The sequence below is a fragment of the Phascolarctos cinereus genome, unplaced genomic scaffold (assembly GCF_003287225.1).
Source record: "Phascolarctos cinereus isolate Bilbo 61053 unplaced genomic scaffold, phaCin_HiC Scaffold_3;HRSCAF=262, whole genome shotgun sequence".
NCBI classification, from domain to species: domain Eukaryota; kingdom Metazoa; phylum Chordata; class Mammalia; order Diprotodontia; family Phascolarctidae; genus Phascolarctos; species Phascolarctos cinereus.
The window spans coordinates 113,323,768-113,343,380 of record NW_027555736.1 but is presented as its reverse complement, the minus strand read 5'-3'; the positions used below and the strand labels follow the sequence as shown (position 1 = coordinate 113,343,380).

The 19,613-nt window shown below is 39.1% G+C and overlaps 1 long non-coding RNA gene across 1 annotated transcript; it reads left to right on the top strand.

Annotated features, from left to right (window-relative positions):
* Nucleotides 1-4,809: 4,809 nt before the first annotated feature.
* On the top strand, nt 4,810-17,904 carry LOC110192090 (uncharacterized). Its single transcript, XR_002320090.1, has 3 exons — nt 4,810-4,899; nt 5,233-5,316; nt 17,715-17,904. It is a non-coding gene; the product is annotated as an uncharacterized LOC110192090 (long non-coding RNA).
* Nucleotides 17,905-19,613: the final 1,709 nt, after the last annotated feature.

Here is a 19,613-nt window from a genome sequence, read left to right as displayed (position 1 = left end):
TACTTGGTACTTTAAAAACATATTTTAAAATGTGATGACATGAAACAATCCTTCCCCAAAAAAATTCTAGCTGATATAAGTAAGTAGGGAAAAAGAAATCTACTGTGACGAACATTAAAAGATGAATTATCACATCTGGGGCAATTCCCAATTAAAAAGCACTTTGCAGTGGTCAGGTTTGGGATACCAAGGGACAGAAACAAACCTTACACAGGGTTTATCTAACACCAAGGTTTGTTGAATAGTGTACAAACCACATGGACAAAGAGTACAAAATGGATGGATGTTATAAGAATGAAGACAGTAAACAATACTGTTTAAATGAAATTTACTGATATTTTTAGTGTGTTCTTCCTGAAACCATTTATTAAATTTGGTACAAGCTTGATTTTATTTGAGTTATAAAAATGTGGACCATGTACCCATGGGCAGAGGGTACAAGAAGACATATTCCTTGGTCCACCACACTACCACAAAATTTCCACTTTTATCATGACCAGGAAAGTGAGGCAGCACCTGTAATTGCTACCAGAAGGTCGGCTCCATCCAGATAAGAATGGTCTGACCACTGGTTGGTCCCTAGATTCTCAGGACTATGCAGCTTGATACTGGAGTAAATGAAGTTACCTGAAGCCTCTTACAAATGAACAAGTCACATGTGGGGTTGGCAGAATTCCTCTGCATCCAAGGGTATTCATCTGCATCTATGAATATTCATCTCTATGAGTAATTTCTTGGACTGAGGGGACTGATCTATCTGGTCTGCACCTTAATTATTGAGAGTAAATAATCATACAGTCTTCCATGTTAGATGTTTTTAATATGTTTGTCTGAATAAAATTAATTAAATGTTTTTTAATCAACACTAAGAGTGAGAGCAGAATGGTATAGCAGACAGAGGGCCAGCCTTGTAGACAGGAAGACCTGAATTCAAGCCCTACCTCCTAGTGGCTCTGACACTTAGTGGCTATATGACTGGGGGCCAGTCACTTAAACTCTCAGTTCCAGCCCCCTTTCCCCTAATTCCTAGGCAACTCTCTAAGACTATAGGGAGTTTTAATATCAAGAGTTGTCCACATTAGGGGAAGCTAGATGGCACGGTAGAAGGGGCAGCTAGGTGGATAAAGCACCAGCCCTGGTGTCAGGAGGACCTGAGTTCAAATCTGGTATCAGACACATATTAGCTGTGTGACCCTGGGCAAGTCACTTAACCCTGACTGCCTCAAAAAAAAATTGCTCCCGCCAGTGAAGCCACAGGTCACCCCCAAAAAAATTTGTATCTACTAATAAAAACCTTTTCAAAAATTATTTTTAAAGGATTGTGTGCAAGGTTCATTCAAAATTTTCTTTAAAGCAAAGTTTCCTGCTACAACAAACAGTTTGAGAACCTCTTCATCAGCCCGAGTATCAGAACAACCCAACTTCCCAGACAACCTCCCTTCCTCTTCTTCTAACTGGGGCGAGCTGCAGCTCTCTTTTGCTTCTTCTCTACTAACCTGAAATGGGAACCTTAGAAACAACCAGTAAAAAAATTGACTAGACTAAACATTTATTTTTTTGCTGACCTGTTCTACCCTTCATGAGGACTCTAGTAGTTAAATGAATAAAATCAAGGCTGTGGCCCTTACGAAAATTATTCTGGCCCAGGAGAAAGCTCTGGGACACATTTGCAAGGCTACTACAGGTTACCCAAATTTTCTTCTCTAAGGTTCAAGAAGATTAACATCTTGAAAACAGGTATCTTTTCTTATACATCTTTGCACACCTCAGAGTGCTGAAGGAAGCACATTACACTTTTAGAACCTCAATAAATATTTGTTCAGTGAATGAATAGAATTTACTGATTTATTCACTAAAGAACAGTTTTTGATAATCTGCTGGAAGACATCTAACCTCTTCTCCAATTCTAAAATTAGATGATTCCACTGAGAAAAGTGTGACCTAGTGGATTAAGAGCAAGCTCTTAGATTTAGAAAGAAAGAAAGACCTCGGTTCAAATCCTGCTCTGATCCATACTAGCTGAATGACCACGGGCAAGTCACTCACCTCTCAACGCTCCAGGTGTTCACTATGAACTATGTAGTCTAAATTAGGGGAGGGAATTCATTGGTCAGAGTTCTACACAATAATGAAACCAACCAAGAAAAAGTATTCTACTGTGCGCAAGACACTACCCCAGGCATTGTCTATTTTTAAGAAATTACAATTCTTTCCATAGAAGCACTGAGTAACATTAATAGACTAAAAACTATGAAAGACAAAAGGAGGAATCCAGAGAATAAGAGTTGATAAATCATGGTATGTAGTTCAAAAGTGATGCACAAGATAAAATTTAGTGGCATGCCCCCTATTGTGGAAAAAGCCAGATCCCTGGAGCAAAGAAAGGTAGGCCAACTTTTTCCTATCCTCTAAATGGTCATGCCTCACTCTAGACACCAGAATAACCAGGAACCCAGTGTTGAGAGATATATTTCACCACAGCCTCTTGTTATATGACCTTGGACAAGTCACTTCTTTTCACTGGGCTCAGTTATTTGTACCTAAAGTGAGGGTATTGAACCGGCTTGGTCTCTAAAGTCCCTCACAACTTTAACATTCTGTCATTCCATGACAGAGCCTTGTTCCATTTGGGTTTAGCCAAGCTGTTGAGTTAGCCTCCTATAGGCAAATTCCACTTTCCCTTCTCCAACCCACAAGACAGCACATCAATCAGGAAAGAAGAAATATTTCACCATGGAGAAAACAATAAGCCCTTACTAATATATACTAAACCCCTTACCAAGTCTGTATTTTTAATAACCCAAACAAAATAAAGCTTGTACCAAATTTAATAAATGGCTGTGAGAAGAACACACACAGACATTAAAAAAAAATAGTAAATCTTATTTAAACAATATTGTTCACAGTCTTCATTCTTATAACATCCATCTAATGCTTGCTTGTGGGGGAAATCCAGTAAGTGCAATTCAATTCGACAACCATTTATTTAGCATCTACTATGTGTAAGACACTTTCTTAGGTGCTGGAGTACAGAGATGAAAGTGAGATTGTCCCTGTCTTCACTGAACTGAGTTTCTCCTGAGGAATGTGACACATATACAGGTAGTTAATACAAAGTCACTTGGGGTAAGAGAGAGCATTAACAGCTGTGGGAAACAGGGAAGGCTTCATGAGGGATGTGGCCCTTGAGATGAGCCCTGAAGGAAGATCACGCTTCTGAGAGGTAGAGATGAGGTGAATGTGTATTCTGGGCATGGAGGAGATATCGCCTGCATGAAAGCATTGATAGGATATGGAATGTCAAGTTCGGGGAACAGCTAGTAATTCAGTGTGGTGAGAACACAGAGTGGCTGAAAGGGAGAAATAAAGGCCAGAAAGGCATATTGGAGCTACTCTATGGAGAGCCTTATACACTAGGCCAAAGGGTTCATATTTTGTTGTTTTTGTTCAGTTGTTTCAGTTATGTCCAACTCTTTGTGATTCCATTTGTGGTTTTCTTGACAAAGATACTGCAGAGGTTCTCCACTTCCATCTCCAGCTCATTTTACAGACAAGGAAATTGAGGCAAATAGGATATAAGTGACTTGTCCAGGGTCCCACAGCTAATAGGTCTCTAAGGCCAGATTTGAACTCAGGTCTTCCTGAGCTCAGGCCCAGGACTCTGTCCACTGCACCACCTAGTTGCCGTATGTTCATATTTTATTCTAAAGTTAATAGGAAGCCACTAACAGTAAAAAGAAACATTAGACACATCACTGTTTTTAAGAAACTATGTGTTTTTGTCATTCCTAATTATTAAGCTATTTAGGATATATATTAGTCTTTGGTGCTGTAGAAAGAGCACTAGGCTAAGAGTTAGAAGATCCAAGTCCTTATTAGGAATCTGAATCTGCCCAGTAAAAGATTGTGTTACCTGAAGTCTAACATGGCTAAGTATAAACAGGTCCATATTATTTGCTAGGCAGGCTCAGGATTTCAAGAAACAGAGACAGTTTCACACTCAGTTGATTGAGCTATAAGATTTATTGATATCACACAAAAATACTAATTCATATAGGAAGTTTACAAGAAGGCATATGCATTCTATCTCACTGCTCCCTGAGGGATCCCCATCTTTATCTGAGTTGGGGAAATGAAACCCCCACATGAAAATAGTTCCCAGGAAATCATTTCTATCCATATATAACCAGACCTTCACATGGCCAATAGCTGCTAGGGGCAGTGTGGTTTTATACTAAAGCAGAGAAAGGAAGGTATAGCCTCTTACAAATGTACCTGTCTTAGGAACCATCAGATGAAATGATTTTGGTACAGGTTTTGGTAGAATTACTTTAGTATGAGGGGCTCTCCTCATATTCATCATATACATATTCATCGGTCACTTGTACGTGGGACTTATCACTCTATACTCCCTCCACCTTCTGGGAGAAATGTTCACTTCTAACCAGCATGCATTATTCCAACCTTGTATGCTCAACATATGTACAGACTCCTCCTCCTAGGTAGAGTCCATCAGTTCTAATACAAGCAATTCACATCCACAAATAAGCTTAACACTATCACAACATAATAATATCTTTTTAAATAATGATGGCATTGACAAAAACTGGAAATATAGTATTGTCTTTAGCCCATCCCTGGGGGAATTCCCACCAGGGGCAAGAGTTCAACATTATTATCTACTCCAAGGATTGTTATGTAGTCCTGTTGATCACACCCCTCCTTTTCTGCCACTTACTGATAGAATGTTGTCTCTAGGTGAGTATTGATGTCACACAAAACAAAGGGATGCATCATAGGTCACTTCATTAGAGAAGGGCCTATGGGTGTCCAGTTACTCAGTGTTTTTATTAATTTGGGTTCTATGCAAAAAAGAAATCTACCTCATCTCTTCATAAGGTAGGGGAAAATCCAGCCCAATGATAGTCAGTGCCAAGTTGGGCAGCTGGTCAAGGGACACCAACAAACAGTGCTATTGCTCAGAGGACAAAGCCTATTAAATCTCCCTACATTAGGGGCTATAGTTTTCTAATCTCTAGCCATGTTCCCTCGTGGTGACACACTCACTGCTAGATAAGGAGTAAGGGAGGAGAAAACCCTCAAAGATGCTGGGATCCAGATCTTTTCATTCCACTATATGTGCTGTTGCTCTCCGGGTAATAAACAAAGTAGCTGTTGGTCCCTACCTCTGTCCACAGGAGAGTAATGATTTCAAGTTGTTTCCTGTCCTAGAATATCTGGAGGAGGGTCCAGAACCCAAATGAAAGGTCAGAGTGACCACCAAACAATTCTTAGCAATCGAGCTTCATCTTTGATGTAAGTACCATAAAAACCTGAGGTATAGCTAGAATCATAACTGAAAATGTTTATGCCACAAATCTTGTTTCAGGTAAGTGGTGTGAAGTACCTCTTTCAGTTGATGTGATGTGAAATTGCCCTGTGGGAAAAAGAGACCCCAGAACACTTGATCCAGACCACCATTGGGTAGCTTCCTTTAATTATTCTTGCTAACTGGTTGCTCTGCTCTGTTGTTTCTATGCTGCTGAAGGATTTCAAAAGTTGTCAGTGGCATCAAAAGCCAGCATCAAGTCCCAGTTACCCCACTCTAGTTATGATTCTGGGTACAACAGTGTGATACGTTTTGTAAAGGCAAACTCCAGGAGGTGGACCTGAGCATTAAGGCACCACATCAGTCCTTTTGCTTCAGGCATTTTGCCAAATCATTTGCCTAATCCAGGGGTGGGAAATCTTCAGCCTGGAGGCCACATGTGGCCTTCTAGGTCCTTGGGTGTGGCCTTTTGACTGAGTCCAAGTTTTACAGAATAAATCCTTTTACTAAAGGGATTTGTTTTGTGAAGTTTGGATTCAGTCGAATGGCCGCACTTGAGGACTTAGAGGGCCACAGGTGGCCTCAAGGCCCACAGGTTCCCCACCCCTGGCTAATCTCTTAGGCTATCCATTCCTTTGCTTCCTCTCTATGCCCAGATCTTTGCTGGCCTTTTATGGGAAATCTGCTAAATCTTCACAAACATGGCAGTCCTTGTCTTGTCTCCTCAGCATGGAAAAATATACACAAACCAGTCCCAGTGACTCCAAAAGTGCACTTAGATCACCTAAGGTACCTGGTATAACCCGATACAAGGAGCATTTTGGCCTGGTTGATATAACCATAAGGACACGGCTAGCCAAACTGAATCTTTTTGCCCCCTAACTGCATTCCACATTACAGCCAGACTTCCCAATCAGGGTCTCCTAAGTCAGCATTCTTAATGACAGATGTGACCCTTCTCCTAGTCATGAATCAAACTGGGATTTTTATTTAAATGTGTCTTCATAGCCCAAAATATCACTGATGTATAGGACAAAACAAATATGTTCCCAATCGCTGTCTAAATGCCCTCTGAGTTGTCTCTGCTCTTTCAGAAAATTACAAGTGGAGAACTCCTCAAAGTTACTTTTGGGAGAGATTTCCCTACTACCACTCAAATGAGGTACCCCCTAGATCAGGGATTTTTAACCAAGGGTCCACAGACCCCAAAGCTCAGTGGAGAGATTTCCAGTGGGTCTGAGAACCTGGATAAGAAAAGAGTTATATCTTGGTCTTCACTAACCTTTGGTTTCCTTTGTAATCCTATGCATTTTATTTTATACATTTTAAAATATGATTCTGAGAAGGGGTCCTTAGGCCTCACCAGACTGACAAAGGAGACCAGGACACGAAAAGGTTAGGATTCCTTCCCCCCAGATCTCATAGAATCGCTTCTCATAGCTGATGCCAGTCATGTTTCCCTAGGTGATGCTCCTTTAGGCTACTAGGCCAGGGCTTCTTCTAATCTGTGGTGAGTGCTCATCTGATGCTTATTTGAGAGCATTCCCTTGATATTAGGAATCTCTTCTACACGTTTTCCATTCCTAATTCTATATCAATTCCCAGAGTAGGAGAGGGTTTCAGAAAATTGCATTTTTCCCTATCTCCTCACTCCCTCATTCATTTGGGGGTCAAAGGCCAGCTGTTCAATTGTTAGAATACTTTGGTACAGTGGGTCCAGGGATGTGCTGGTACTGGCACATACCAGCTTGGGAGAGCCTATTGTTAAATTTTCAGGGTGAACATTTGTAGCTAAACACTATAAATTAGAGCTTGATTTACTAATTTATTGACTGGACTTAAGAAAGTGATGGGCAAATATTAATAATGCAAATGAAACTTAAAAATGTATCACGGGCACATTTTCTTTTTCAGAGACTTGGTTGTTAAACATTTACCAGGACACCCCTCCGTGGGTGACTCAGCCTTTTAGAGAGAGGGAAGGCAGCAGCCAAAACTTCAAAATCTCATCCTGCCCTTCTGAAGCCTGTTAACTTCTGGGTGAAAGAGAATGTGATCATTCCCAACTAATGCCCAGGCTACAGGTTCAGTCTTGCAGAGCCTAGGGTGGAATGCAGAGTTCCCTGAAGGCACTCGCCCTTGACATTCCACAAGAAAAAATAAATCTCTGTTGAAGGCCCTCAGTGGTGGGTGCTAGTTCAGATAAAGGTACAACTAACTTAAGTATCGACTTGTGAGGAAATACTTCTAGCAACAACAGGAGATAAAGAGGCTACTTTAGTCATTCTTCCATGAGATGGCAAAGATGCATCCCCCCTCCCATCCCCAATACAGCCAGTAAATCCCCAGGGGTGTGTGAATGCCAGATGGCGCACTTGTTATATTAGGACGCTCATCCTGAACCCTCAAACACCCCTTGGCTTAGGTCCACTTGTTAAATATATCCAAGCCCTTGGAATTTACTTAGACTGAAATATATTGCTTTTAATACAATTAGCAAATACAGAAATAGTTCTTGGATGATAGAGAGAGAAAGGAAAAAAGCACAAAGAAAACAATAACAAAAATAGCTCACAGTAATCTCACTCTTCAAGGAGTACCAAGCACAATCCTCACAATAATCCTGTGAAGTAGTCAATAAGGCAGTATTATCTTAATCACAGATGAAGGAACTAAGGCCCTAGGAGGTGGTGGTCAGCTCACAGTTACACTGACCACCAAGCAGCAGAGGCAGGGAAATAAGCTCAGATTTTCGGATATGGAATCCAATGTCCCTGGCATTAGACCACAGCTAACTTTGTTTTTATATCCTTAGGATTCATCCCAGTACCTTTTACATGGTAGACACCCAAAAAATGTTTACTCAAAAGAATTACAAGCATTTTTTATGTTATTCAGGCTCAGCATATTACTATGTAGCAATCCCTTCATTTGCGTCTGATGAATTTCCCAAAGTACTTACTGTGGTGGTTGTCCACAGACAAGCTTGGACTCCCCAAATATCCCAGTCCAGTCCAACAGTTTGGAGACTTGGAAGAGATTGTCCCAAAAAAGTCACACAGGCCAGTAGTCACTTAGTCAGGGAATAAGCATTTATTAAGCATGTAACATGTGTCAGGGGCTATGCTAAGGAGGAAGGATAGCAAAATAAATAAATAAGCAAGCAAACAAATAAACAAATGAATGAATAAATAAGTGGATAAATAAATGAATAAATACATACATAAACACATACATAAATAAATAAATAAATAAATAAATAAATAAATGGCTAGATAAATAAATAAATAAATGAAGTGAGCACATAAATAAATGAGTAAATAAATGGCTGGATAAATGAATAAATGAATGAATAAATAAATAAGTGAATGCATGAATGCACAAATAAATAGATGAGTAAGGAAATAATAAATAAATGAATAATAAGATAAGTAATAAAATGAATAATAAAATAGATAGATAGATGATGGATAGATAGATAGATGAATGAATGAATAAATGAATGAATGAATGAATGGCAGAGGATAGTCCCTGCCCTCAATGAGCTCACACTCTAGTGGAGGAATCAATATGAAAACAGTTATGCACAACAAGATACAGACCAGATAAATTGGAGATAATCAAGAGAGGGAAGGCACTAACATACTTGGGAGTCATGTAATGAATAAAGCAATGAGTTTGTATAATGATGTATTTTAATTCACAAAATAGAAGGCCCAGAGCCTAATATGAAATTCTCCAGGGACAAGATGAGAGCAAGGACAATAATGAAAATACATAGCCAGGGAGGCCACCAGAACCTCAGGCATAATGGTGTCCAGACCACAGTAAGAGAAAGTGGTTCTGCAATGGCCTATGAGAGATTTGTGCATACTGTCTTCCCTGTTAGAACGTAATGTCCTGGGCATCAGGGGCTGTTTCCTTTTTCACTCTGTACCCAGCAACTTGCAGAACGCCTGGAATATAGTAGGTGCTTAATAAATACCTGTGAATTGATTGATTAACTGATTAATAGAATGCAAACCTCTACTAAACATATCCACATAAGAAAGATACAGGAAGCTATGGCATTCTGCCTCGTGCTGGGTCCCTGCTTTTGGTAAGCTTAGGGAAATGAAGCTACCCACATAACTGGTTCCAGGATGTCGACTCTATTTAGACATGAATGGATGGATGGATGCATGGATGGATGGATGGATGGATGGATGATGGGTGGATGAATGAATGAACAAACGAATGAATGAACAAATAAATGCATGCAATAAATGAATGAAAAGCACTTATTAAGCACATGCTATGTGTTATGCACTGTATTAAACTCTAAGTGTATCAATACAAAAAGTAATGTTACCCTCGCCTTCAAGGAACTCACATTCTAATCGGGGAGGGATGTTTTTATAGGGAGGGATGTTTTGAGAAGGGGAAGTCCCAGGGATGGTGAGTGGAGCCATAAGGTAATTAATAGACATGTCCTTTCCAGGAATGATAGTTTTATTGATTAATTTTTGCCAGAGGAGAGGGAAATTGAGGAAGGAGAGGTGTGCATGTGGTGGCTGACATCAAGATGGACAAGGAGTAGCAGTATGGTAGGTCTGAACTGGGCTACTTGTGGGGAGCACTTGTCAATAAAAAGATGGGAGCCAGTGTGGAGTTCAAGTGTCAGGTTAGGCATAATCCAGCTCCATCCCCCAAATGTCCCAAAGCTATTAGAGTTTGTGTAATTTTATTCTAAGTCAGACAAAGGAACTGGAGCCTCTTATAAATCTACAGATTTTCAGCTAAGCAAACCCTGGGTACTCTTGAATACCCAATGTATATGTAGGTCAGATAAGGATAAAAATAAGGATTGGTAGAATTCCCACCAATAAGAAACTATTCATATAAGAAACTAATCACCAATAAGGAACTACTCATGGGTATTCACTTAGCTTAACCTATCAACATATCAGGTGCCCCCATTCTGGCAGAAAAGATCCAATATAAACAGCTGACATCAGGCTCATTGCCAGAGGACTGGAAACCAGGTAATGAGTTTTCTTGGCAGAAACAGCTCATGAAATACTCAACTCAGTCGCAGTCTGAATCAGTGAAAGGAACACTCAAATTCATGCAATCACATAGATTTGAACTACAAGTATGGTAAATGTGCATTGCCAGAGCTAGGGCTAGCTCAGTGTTTGGGAGGCTCTGAAGAAAAGTGTGAGAGAAAAGAGGTATTAGACTGGCTACCAAAATGAAGATCCACAGAGTCATGTCGTATGCCTGTAAGACCTGGACAGTCTGCCAGTGCCCTGCCAGGAAACTGAATCACTTCCATTTGAATTGTCTTAGAAAGATTCTGAAGATCATCTCCCAAGATAAGGAACCAGACACTGAGGTCCTTTCTTAAGCTGAACTGCTAAGTACTCAAACTCTACTTCAGAGAGTTTAACTCTGATGGGCTGACCACATTGTTCAAATGGCAAAAGTATATTTGCCTAAAAGACTATTTTATGGAGAACTCACACATGGCAAGCATTCACATGGAGGTCAGAAGAAGCAATACAAGGGCACTTTCAAGGTTTCTCTGAAGAACTTCAGAATCAATTGTAAGACATGGGAGACACTAGGACAGCACCACCTAGTATGGTGTGCCTACATCAAGGAAGGCATTGTACTCTATGAACAAAGTAGAACTGCAGTAGCTCAAAAGAAACGTGAGATGTACAAATTTAGACATCTCTACTTCAAATGTTCACAGGGACTATTTGTGTCCAACTTGTGGTGAAGCCTTCCAAGCTCAGATTGGTCTGATCAGCCGCAGTCAGACACATTGTACCTTGACCCCAACATAGTGATGTCATTTTAAGACATCTTAGAGAACAAAGGAAAATAACCAACCAACCAACCATGGTTAAGACTAAGCCTAATTTCATGCTCTCTCTTGTTGGAAAAGATGGAAGCTGTTGCCAAATTTTGGGTTCAAAGGCTACTCTATATTTTACAAAGATGTATTATTATCTTTTGTTCTTCTATCATCTTTATCTCCAAATATATCCCTCTCCACCCTGCCCAGAACCATCCCTTATAACCAAGAATAAAAAAAAAAGATTGAAAGTGGTTCAGCAAAAACAACCAGCCTCTCAACCAACCAACAGTATTTACAACAGTTCATACTCATAGCCTCCTATCATCCCCCCCACCACAAAGAATGGAGATTATGCCATCCTTTTTATTTTAAGTTTGCATTTCATAATCAGATATGTCTTTAGCATGCCTGAATTTATGTAGCTAACAAAAAAAAATTAAGTGATTAGTTTCTGTAACTCTCTTAAAAGTCAGTTGGCTAGCAAAGATGTGACAGGAGATTGTCTATTACAGCTCAGGGTTCTTTGATCCTGTGAATGAATGAATGAAAAATTAAGAGAAAAAGTATTTATCAAGTGCTTATTTATATGCAGAGCACTGTGCTAAGTACTATGGATACCAATAGAAAAGGAAGACAGTCCCTGTTCTCAAGGAGCTTACATTCAAATAAGGGGGACAAGTCATATAAAAGGCATCAGCTGCAAGGTAGATGGTAATGTCCCATCATCCTCAGAGTGTAGTAGTAAAGCATATGATAGTGCATTAAGTTTGATGTCATTGCCACTAATAAAATCACATCAATTTTTGATGATGAACCATTTGCCCATGCTAGGGATTTGGGTGGCAGGAATTTTTTCTTGATCTTCAGCAACTATGGCTGCAACACCTACAAAAGCAGTAGTCAGACCACATCTTCACATGAGTTGCATCCCACCCAGGACATTGTCTATAACGGAAGCAGGACCAGAGGTCTAGGAGACACTTCTATTCCCAAAGTTCTTAGGTTGAGGGTCCGGGGCTATCTCTATCAGTATCTGAAAGGAGCTGGTGGATAAAGTGGTGATGGTGGTTTGACTTACTTACCACACATTACTTTCCCTCAAGTTGTCTTCCTGTTTCAGCTAGGCCAGCTTACCTGGATGGCTGGTCCCTTCTGTAAGTGTTGCTTCCCTGAAAGACGGCTTCAGGGATTATACTGGGGAAGGGAGGAAAGTGCTGCCATTTGAGGAAGCTTGGGTGGGTTATTGGTAGCTGGTCAACATTTGGCATTGTGGCAAGAAAAATGTGACCTTCATCCACAGCGATATTTCTACTCAGTGATGACTGTGGGGCTTGATCGAGAAGCAAGATGGAGTATCTGGTGGGGAGCTGTATTCCAAGGCTCTTGGATTCAGGGTCCACTGGAGAAGTGGTAGCAGTTGTGGTTTGACTTTCCTTGTACATGCTGCATCCTGTCCCCCCTCAGGTGGAGGGAGTGAACCTGTGACCTAGGGAAGAAGAAAAAAAGAGATTTAGTAAAGAGCACTGAATCAGGGTTCACAAAGCTTGGGTTCTTTCTCTTCCATTAACTATGTGATCTGGACAAATCATTTATTCTCTCTAATCGTCCATTTTCTCATCTATAAAATAGGAATAATGTGTGCCCTACTTAGCCCATAGAGCTATGATTGCCCCAAATGAAAGGACTTGAGAGATCGTGTAATCCAAATCCTTCATTTTACAACTAACGCGTTGTAAAGTGCTTTGCCAACCTTACAACTCTACATGAATGCTATCTATTCTATGAAAACCCATGTCAAAAAAGGGCACTGCAGTCACATGATTACCTCACGCTTTGGTGTGAGGATCAAATGAAATAATATTATTAAAGTGCTTTGCACAGTGCCTGTCATATAGTAGGTGCTATATAAATGCTGGATATCTTCTTTATTATTATCATTTAGGTAATATAATGATGTTCCCACCTGGACATTACTTGGCCTTCTTGTGGCTTTTCACAGGATGACCCCATCTCACAATACTGAGCCTCATGATGTACGTCTCACCTTACGAGATCTTTTTTCATGTCTTTCCATAAATCCTCCAAAGAATATCTACCTTATAGTACCATGTAACATATGAAAGTTGTCAGTGATACGCTACAGCCTATTTATATCCATTATACGCTTTTCCAATGACCTGTGGGTCATCTGCACTTCTTGTCCTCCTGGTATTGTTATATTCTGTGATTCTCAGAAACAGTTTTACTGGAACAGTACAAATTTTACTGGGAATGCTTAAATAGCAGTATTTGCATTATTATGTCTCATCCCCCTGGGAAATTCCTCAATTACTGTTGCAATTGTCAATATCTGTCCCATTGTGGCACTACAATTAGAGTACTATACTTGGTATCAGGAAGACCTGGGTCCAGTCCTACTTCCACCACTGTCATTTACCCTCACTAAGCCTCAGTATTCTCATCCGTAACGTGGGAGGAATAAAATCTCCGGTGCCTACTTCACAAGTTTGTTGTGACTCTCTATTGAGATAATACACGTGCAGTGCTTTGCAAACTTTAAAATACTTTGTAAACATGGGACTAAATTCTGCTGTTGACATCAACACCCAGGAAACGAGGTGTTATAAAGCAACTGTTTTAATACTGGAGGCCCAATTCTCAAGCATTCCTAACAACAATACCTGTTCTTCGTGCATTTCAGTTGCAGGTAGGACCACCTTAATAATACAGATTTTGAATGACTTCTCATTGCTCACTCATGTGAAACATACCCCATATAAAATATTCAGTCCCCTCCTCATTCAGAAGCCCCCCATGGAAATTTACATGCATCAAAATCTCAACCATTCATGCTCTATGACTTTTTACTGGCATATTTGGGCCATAAGCATTCAACTTCATCTTTATTCATGTCAGCTAGGCCTTTTTTATTATGCCTGCATTGCTTTTATTAACAGTGAAATGGATGTATTTATTTATGCTTAGGCAGGAAATGAGCTGGAGTTTCAGGGTGGTATTGCCTCACTTCAAATCACCCACTATACTTACTCTTGTAATTAGACAGAGTAAAAAAAAAAATCTGAAGTTTGTCTTTTTCCCTTTCAAAGGCAATTTCTGGAAAGTGCTTGAATAGATTCCAGTGATTATATAAATATGATGAAGCTTTTGGTTTACTGATTTTTTTTTCTTTTAAGAGAATATATTTTAATGATTGACACATGAGATGTGTTGCAGTCAGAAACCACAATGGATAAAATGATTTTACTTTGCAGCATTTTATGATAAAGGGTAATTAAGAGTTCCAGTAAGTTAAAGAAACATGATTTTCTCCTACTTCAATAGTTTGATGGATGCATTCTTTCTTGAATCTATCCCTCCACCAGAGCAGATCATAATTCATATGTGTTGTCTCATCCTATGACAGCCTTTTTATGTCTTTCCATAAATCCTCCAGAGAGTATCTATCCCATGGTACCACCTCTCGTGGGAAAGTTGTCAGTAATGTGCTGTAGCCTACTTATACCCATTGTACACCTTTCCGGTGACTTGTGAGTCACTTGTACTTGCTATTCTTTTGATCCTTTATTGCATGATTCTCAAAAAGAATTTTACTGAGATAATATTGGAATTTAAAAAAGATAGGCTTTCGATTGGTAGAACTTGGAAGTCTTAGAAAGTGCCAATCAGGTTCCCAGATGCCATCCAGGCCACTTTCCTCCAATTTATTTTTCAGCCTAACACATTTTCCTTGTAGTGCCAATGCAAGATATGTGTGCTGGTAGACTAACTCAATGGGAGTCCCATCCAATTACACATCATAATCTAAATAATGCACATTGTTTATCTACTTGGACTTTCTGCATGGATGACTAGGCTAATCTCTTTTGAGTAGTCATGGACCTCATTAAGGAGGCATTATGGCATTTTAGAACATTGGCAAATCATCTGAAGACAAATAAGAGAATATTGAAAAACTCACGATGTAAAAGGAATCTTTCAGATGCTTAAGGCTTCCTCCATGATGCTATAAACTCCTCTGCTGAACATATACCTCCCTCCTTTCTGTCTTGCTTTATATTTCTATTTAAGAGTGTTAAATGAAATTACTTAACAAACTTTTACTGTATATTGTCATGGAATATTATATGACATTAATACATGCGTAGAAGACATCTTATTGAAAGAAAGCCTTTGACGTGGCAGTTTGCTCTGCCAATTCCTTTTTTTTTTTTGGTAGCCAACAAACAATAGACGCAGCAGAAAATTATGTTTGTCATCTGTATGACCTTAAAGATGTAGTCTCCTATAGAAAACTACCTCAGAAAATCTGCCAACTCCTGCACCATATTTTGATCAAAGATCCTTTCAGCATTTTAAATATTCTTATAATTGTTTCATAGTTGATATTTATATAACAATTTGTTTGCAAAGCACTTAATATTGATTACATTATTTTAGTCTCACAATAAGTCTACGAAGTAGGTTCTAGAGTTATTATCCCCATTTTTTTTTTGGTTTGTTTGTTGCTAGGCTATCGGGGTTAAGTGACTTGCCTAGGACGTAGCTACTAAATATCAAGTGTCTGAGGTCAAATTTGAACTCAGGTCCTCCTGGCTTCAGGGCCAGTGCTCTGTCTACTGTGCCACCTAGCTGCTCCTAGCCCCAATTTTTAAGATGAGGAAATAGACTAAGAAAAATTAAATGACTTGCCCATGATCACACAGGCAGTGTCAGAGGTGGCATTTGAATGCAGATCTTCCTGACACCAAGTTCAATACTCTATTGATCACGTCACACTGATTGCCGCTGGTGTCTTCTCAGTCATTTTTTTAAGAAAATGTTCTAATACCATCCATGACTTTTCTATTCATTTGGAATAACTCCATATTTAAAATTTCTCCAAAATTAGTGCAAGTACATTTAGAGTTGTGCTGCCTCCAGCATGGATTTCTTTTAGGTGTACTTGGCCTGTTCTAGTTTCTCTTCCCTACTTTGTTTTCTTCATATAGCTTCCTGGATCCTGAAATGTTAGAATTCAGTTGCGGTAGCTCCTGTAATGCCGAGAAGAGATTTCATAAAAATGGAATACTAACAAACCCATTCTGTTACACATCAGTTTATTGCCCCCTTTCGATTTTATCTGTGAATGTTTTGAGGATGACTTAATTTTGTTGGCTCTAAGGGTAAACTTTCTTCAGGATCCCTATAACCCCTACTACATTTCACTGCCTTATGAAATATACTACTTTGTCATCTTTTATATCCTAAATACAAAATTTTATATTCTAAATACAAAAAATACTGTATTTTGTATTCATGTTTGTATCTAAATTCGTATTTCCTTTGGGTTACCTTGTTTCCCCACTTGACAAGGAGATCAAGTGTTTGTAGACTGAAGTGGTTTCTGGAATCTATTTCCTTGTTAAGCTCTTTTTGAAAACATAATCTGAGTCAATGTCTTTACTTTTATCCTTTTCCTATTTTCAGAGTCTTCTTGTGTTATAGTTCTAGTGATGCAGTGTGGAAGAGGGACAGTCTTTCACTGAGGCTCTTCCCTTGTACCGTTCATGAGTCATGCTCCTCTGTACTCTTTTGCCAATTTAATTGTTTAAATAGGGCATGTTGGAGCTGTTGTAACTCGTGAGAACATTGGTTTTTGCTTTTGCTTTCCCTAGTCAATGATCTGACCACCTGTTTGCAAGTGATTAAAAATGATACACACATCAGCAACCAGTCATTTCATGTGTGTTTGGATATGGTCAATTTCTTTTCCTTTCTGTGATTTTGTTCAGTGTCATTATGCCCATCACTTTCCAATTCCCTTTTTGGAAAAAATGTACTGAGGGTTCCAATTAAGATGGCTAAGTAAAGGGTTACAAAGGAGCCCAGGTCTTTGCAAATCCCACCAAAAACAACAGAGACACCCATCTGAGATCATGAAAAATAAGCAAAAAGAAAATAGGTTAAGCAAAGAAGAAAACTCATATATTTTTTAACACTTTGGAGCAACTGAAACAGATGAAGTACCAGAAGCAAGGCAGATGGAAAAGACACAAGATATCTCAAGATATATCCTCAAATAAATGAATGACACAAATAAAATTTGTAAGCAAGAATTAACACCAGTAAAAAAAAAATTTATAAGAGCAAATAAAAGAAGAGCTAATAGAAATTTTAGAAATCACAGAAGAAAATCAAGTTAGAATTAGAAAACTAAAAAGATCAGAAGGAAATGGAAGGGGGTTGGAGAATGTCCAATATGTAGATAGAAGAGAAAACCTAAAAATCTTTATAGAAAGGTCACTGGCCTCCAGGGACTTATTCTGCCTTTCTATCTTCTGCCAACCTAACTGATATTGGTAACAGCCTAAAATGACTTGAATAACCCTCATCAGTGCCCTTAAAAATCATTTAGGGTTTGAGAAATAACATGAGAGAAATTAAGGTGCTTTGTTATTTCCTGAGCACGAGAAGAATATTTATTTACACATCTTTTTCTTCACTAAACTGGACTCTGGACTCTCTTCTGTCTTCCAGAACCCTCACCATGCCCATCTCTTCCTCTCAGAGCCTCACTCCAACTCTGGATTTCACACACTGGAAGTATCTTCCATTCTTTCAGACTGACCCTGTGATTGGATGGATCCTTTTGTATCTTTACACTTAAAGAGGGCACTCAGGCAAGCCAAGTCTCATTCCTCTCCAGGATGTGCTCAGGACTTCCTCTACCATGCCCCCATGCCAGGTACCTTAGTCTTCCCCCCATCCCTTTCCAGCTTCCTTGTATATAAATGTCTTCCCCCATTAGCTTCTTGAGGACAAGGACTCTCTTTCTCTCTGCTTATATTCGTATTCCCAGAATTTAGCACAGTACTTGGCACATAGTAATTGTTTAATAAATGCCAGTTGACTGACTGATTGACTGAGGGAAAGCACTTCTCAGGTGTCTAAGAAAAACCATTAAGATTTGGAATCACTATGTGTTAGCCTTGTATATTGACCAGTCATGGCATTCTTTCACCTTAGACAAGACGTCCTGGGGTCAGGCTCAGCAAGAATAGTAGCACAAAGGAAAAGTCTCAGGGGGAAGGGGTCCCTAGTCCAACATTTCATCATTAGAACAGAGGTACATGAAAGACTGACCTGCCATACCAGAAACACTCTGGAAGCATTCACTTCTTTAGTGGGTGGTGACTAGGAGCTATGCAGGATGGAACTAGAACTGGTGAATAAACATGGGACCTGCCTCATTAAGTTTATGTAGGCCTTTCTGAAAAATGTAGAAGTTCTCTGATATTATTTCAGGTTCTTTCCCAAGGGCTTTGTTGTTAGTTCTATTTTGTGTTCTTTGAACCCTAGTAAAATCTTCATTTTTGTCAATTACATGCTTGAATGGAAGTTGCTGTCAAAACATTAGATAATGCCAGATTTTTCTGGATCTAGGCTATGAGTCAAAGAGGTAAAGGACTGTCTGAAGTAAGCCTAGGCCTTTGTGTTATATGGCCCTCTGATGTAAGAGTTAACGGAAGTAATCAACACCAGATATTATAGTGGAAAATCAAATTGTAGACAATGTAGGAGAAGGATAAAAAATAAAGTCCAAAGATCATTAAATTGTTGAGATGTTTTGAAAAACCTGCAGATGACGATGACAACCCTGGGAGACAAGGTAAAGATGGAGGATTATTGACATTCCAGAAAATTTAGAAAACCAAAAGAATTCGGGCACTACATTTCATGAAATCTTTCAGGAAAACTTTCTAGAATTATCAAATACAAGCAATAATATACAATAGAAAGAACTCACAGGACCCCAACATGGAAAAACTCAAGAGTCAACTATTATAATTAAACTCCAATATCACAAAAAGACAAGGAAAAAATCTTACGAGACACACTAAGGCAAAACCAGAAGTGCATAAAAAGGGACATTAATTTGGATAACGATGAATTTTCTAAAGGAAGTCCAGGAATGACTAGAGAAATTAGAATAAAACAAAAAAGTGTGGATAATCCAAAATTTTCTATCTGACAAACAGTACACCAAACAAAGTCCAAAAAAGGACACTGGCAAGTTGAAAGTTGAAAAGTTATCCATCATGGGTATTTTTATGAAAGTTTTTGAAAAACAATCAGGCTTCAAGCCAAAACTGTATTTAAAATAATTTACACTTCACAAATGAAGACTCAGCGGCTGCAAACAAATATGAGAATCTTCAGAGCATCGTACTGGCTAAACCACTAAATGTTTCAGAAGAGTGCTTCACTTCTTAAAATGTGAATAAAGACAATGGAAAAGCAAAGGTCATCCCAAAGTGAAGCTCCCATGTTTAATAAAAAGGAAGTCCAGAAACCTTGGTAATTAATTGGGTAAGACATAGGAATTTTATTCCAAGTGCTATGTTTTAGCTTGGATTAATCAGAATAATAATTTTG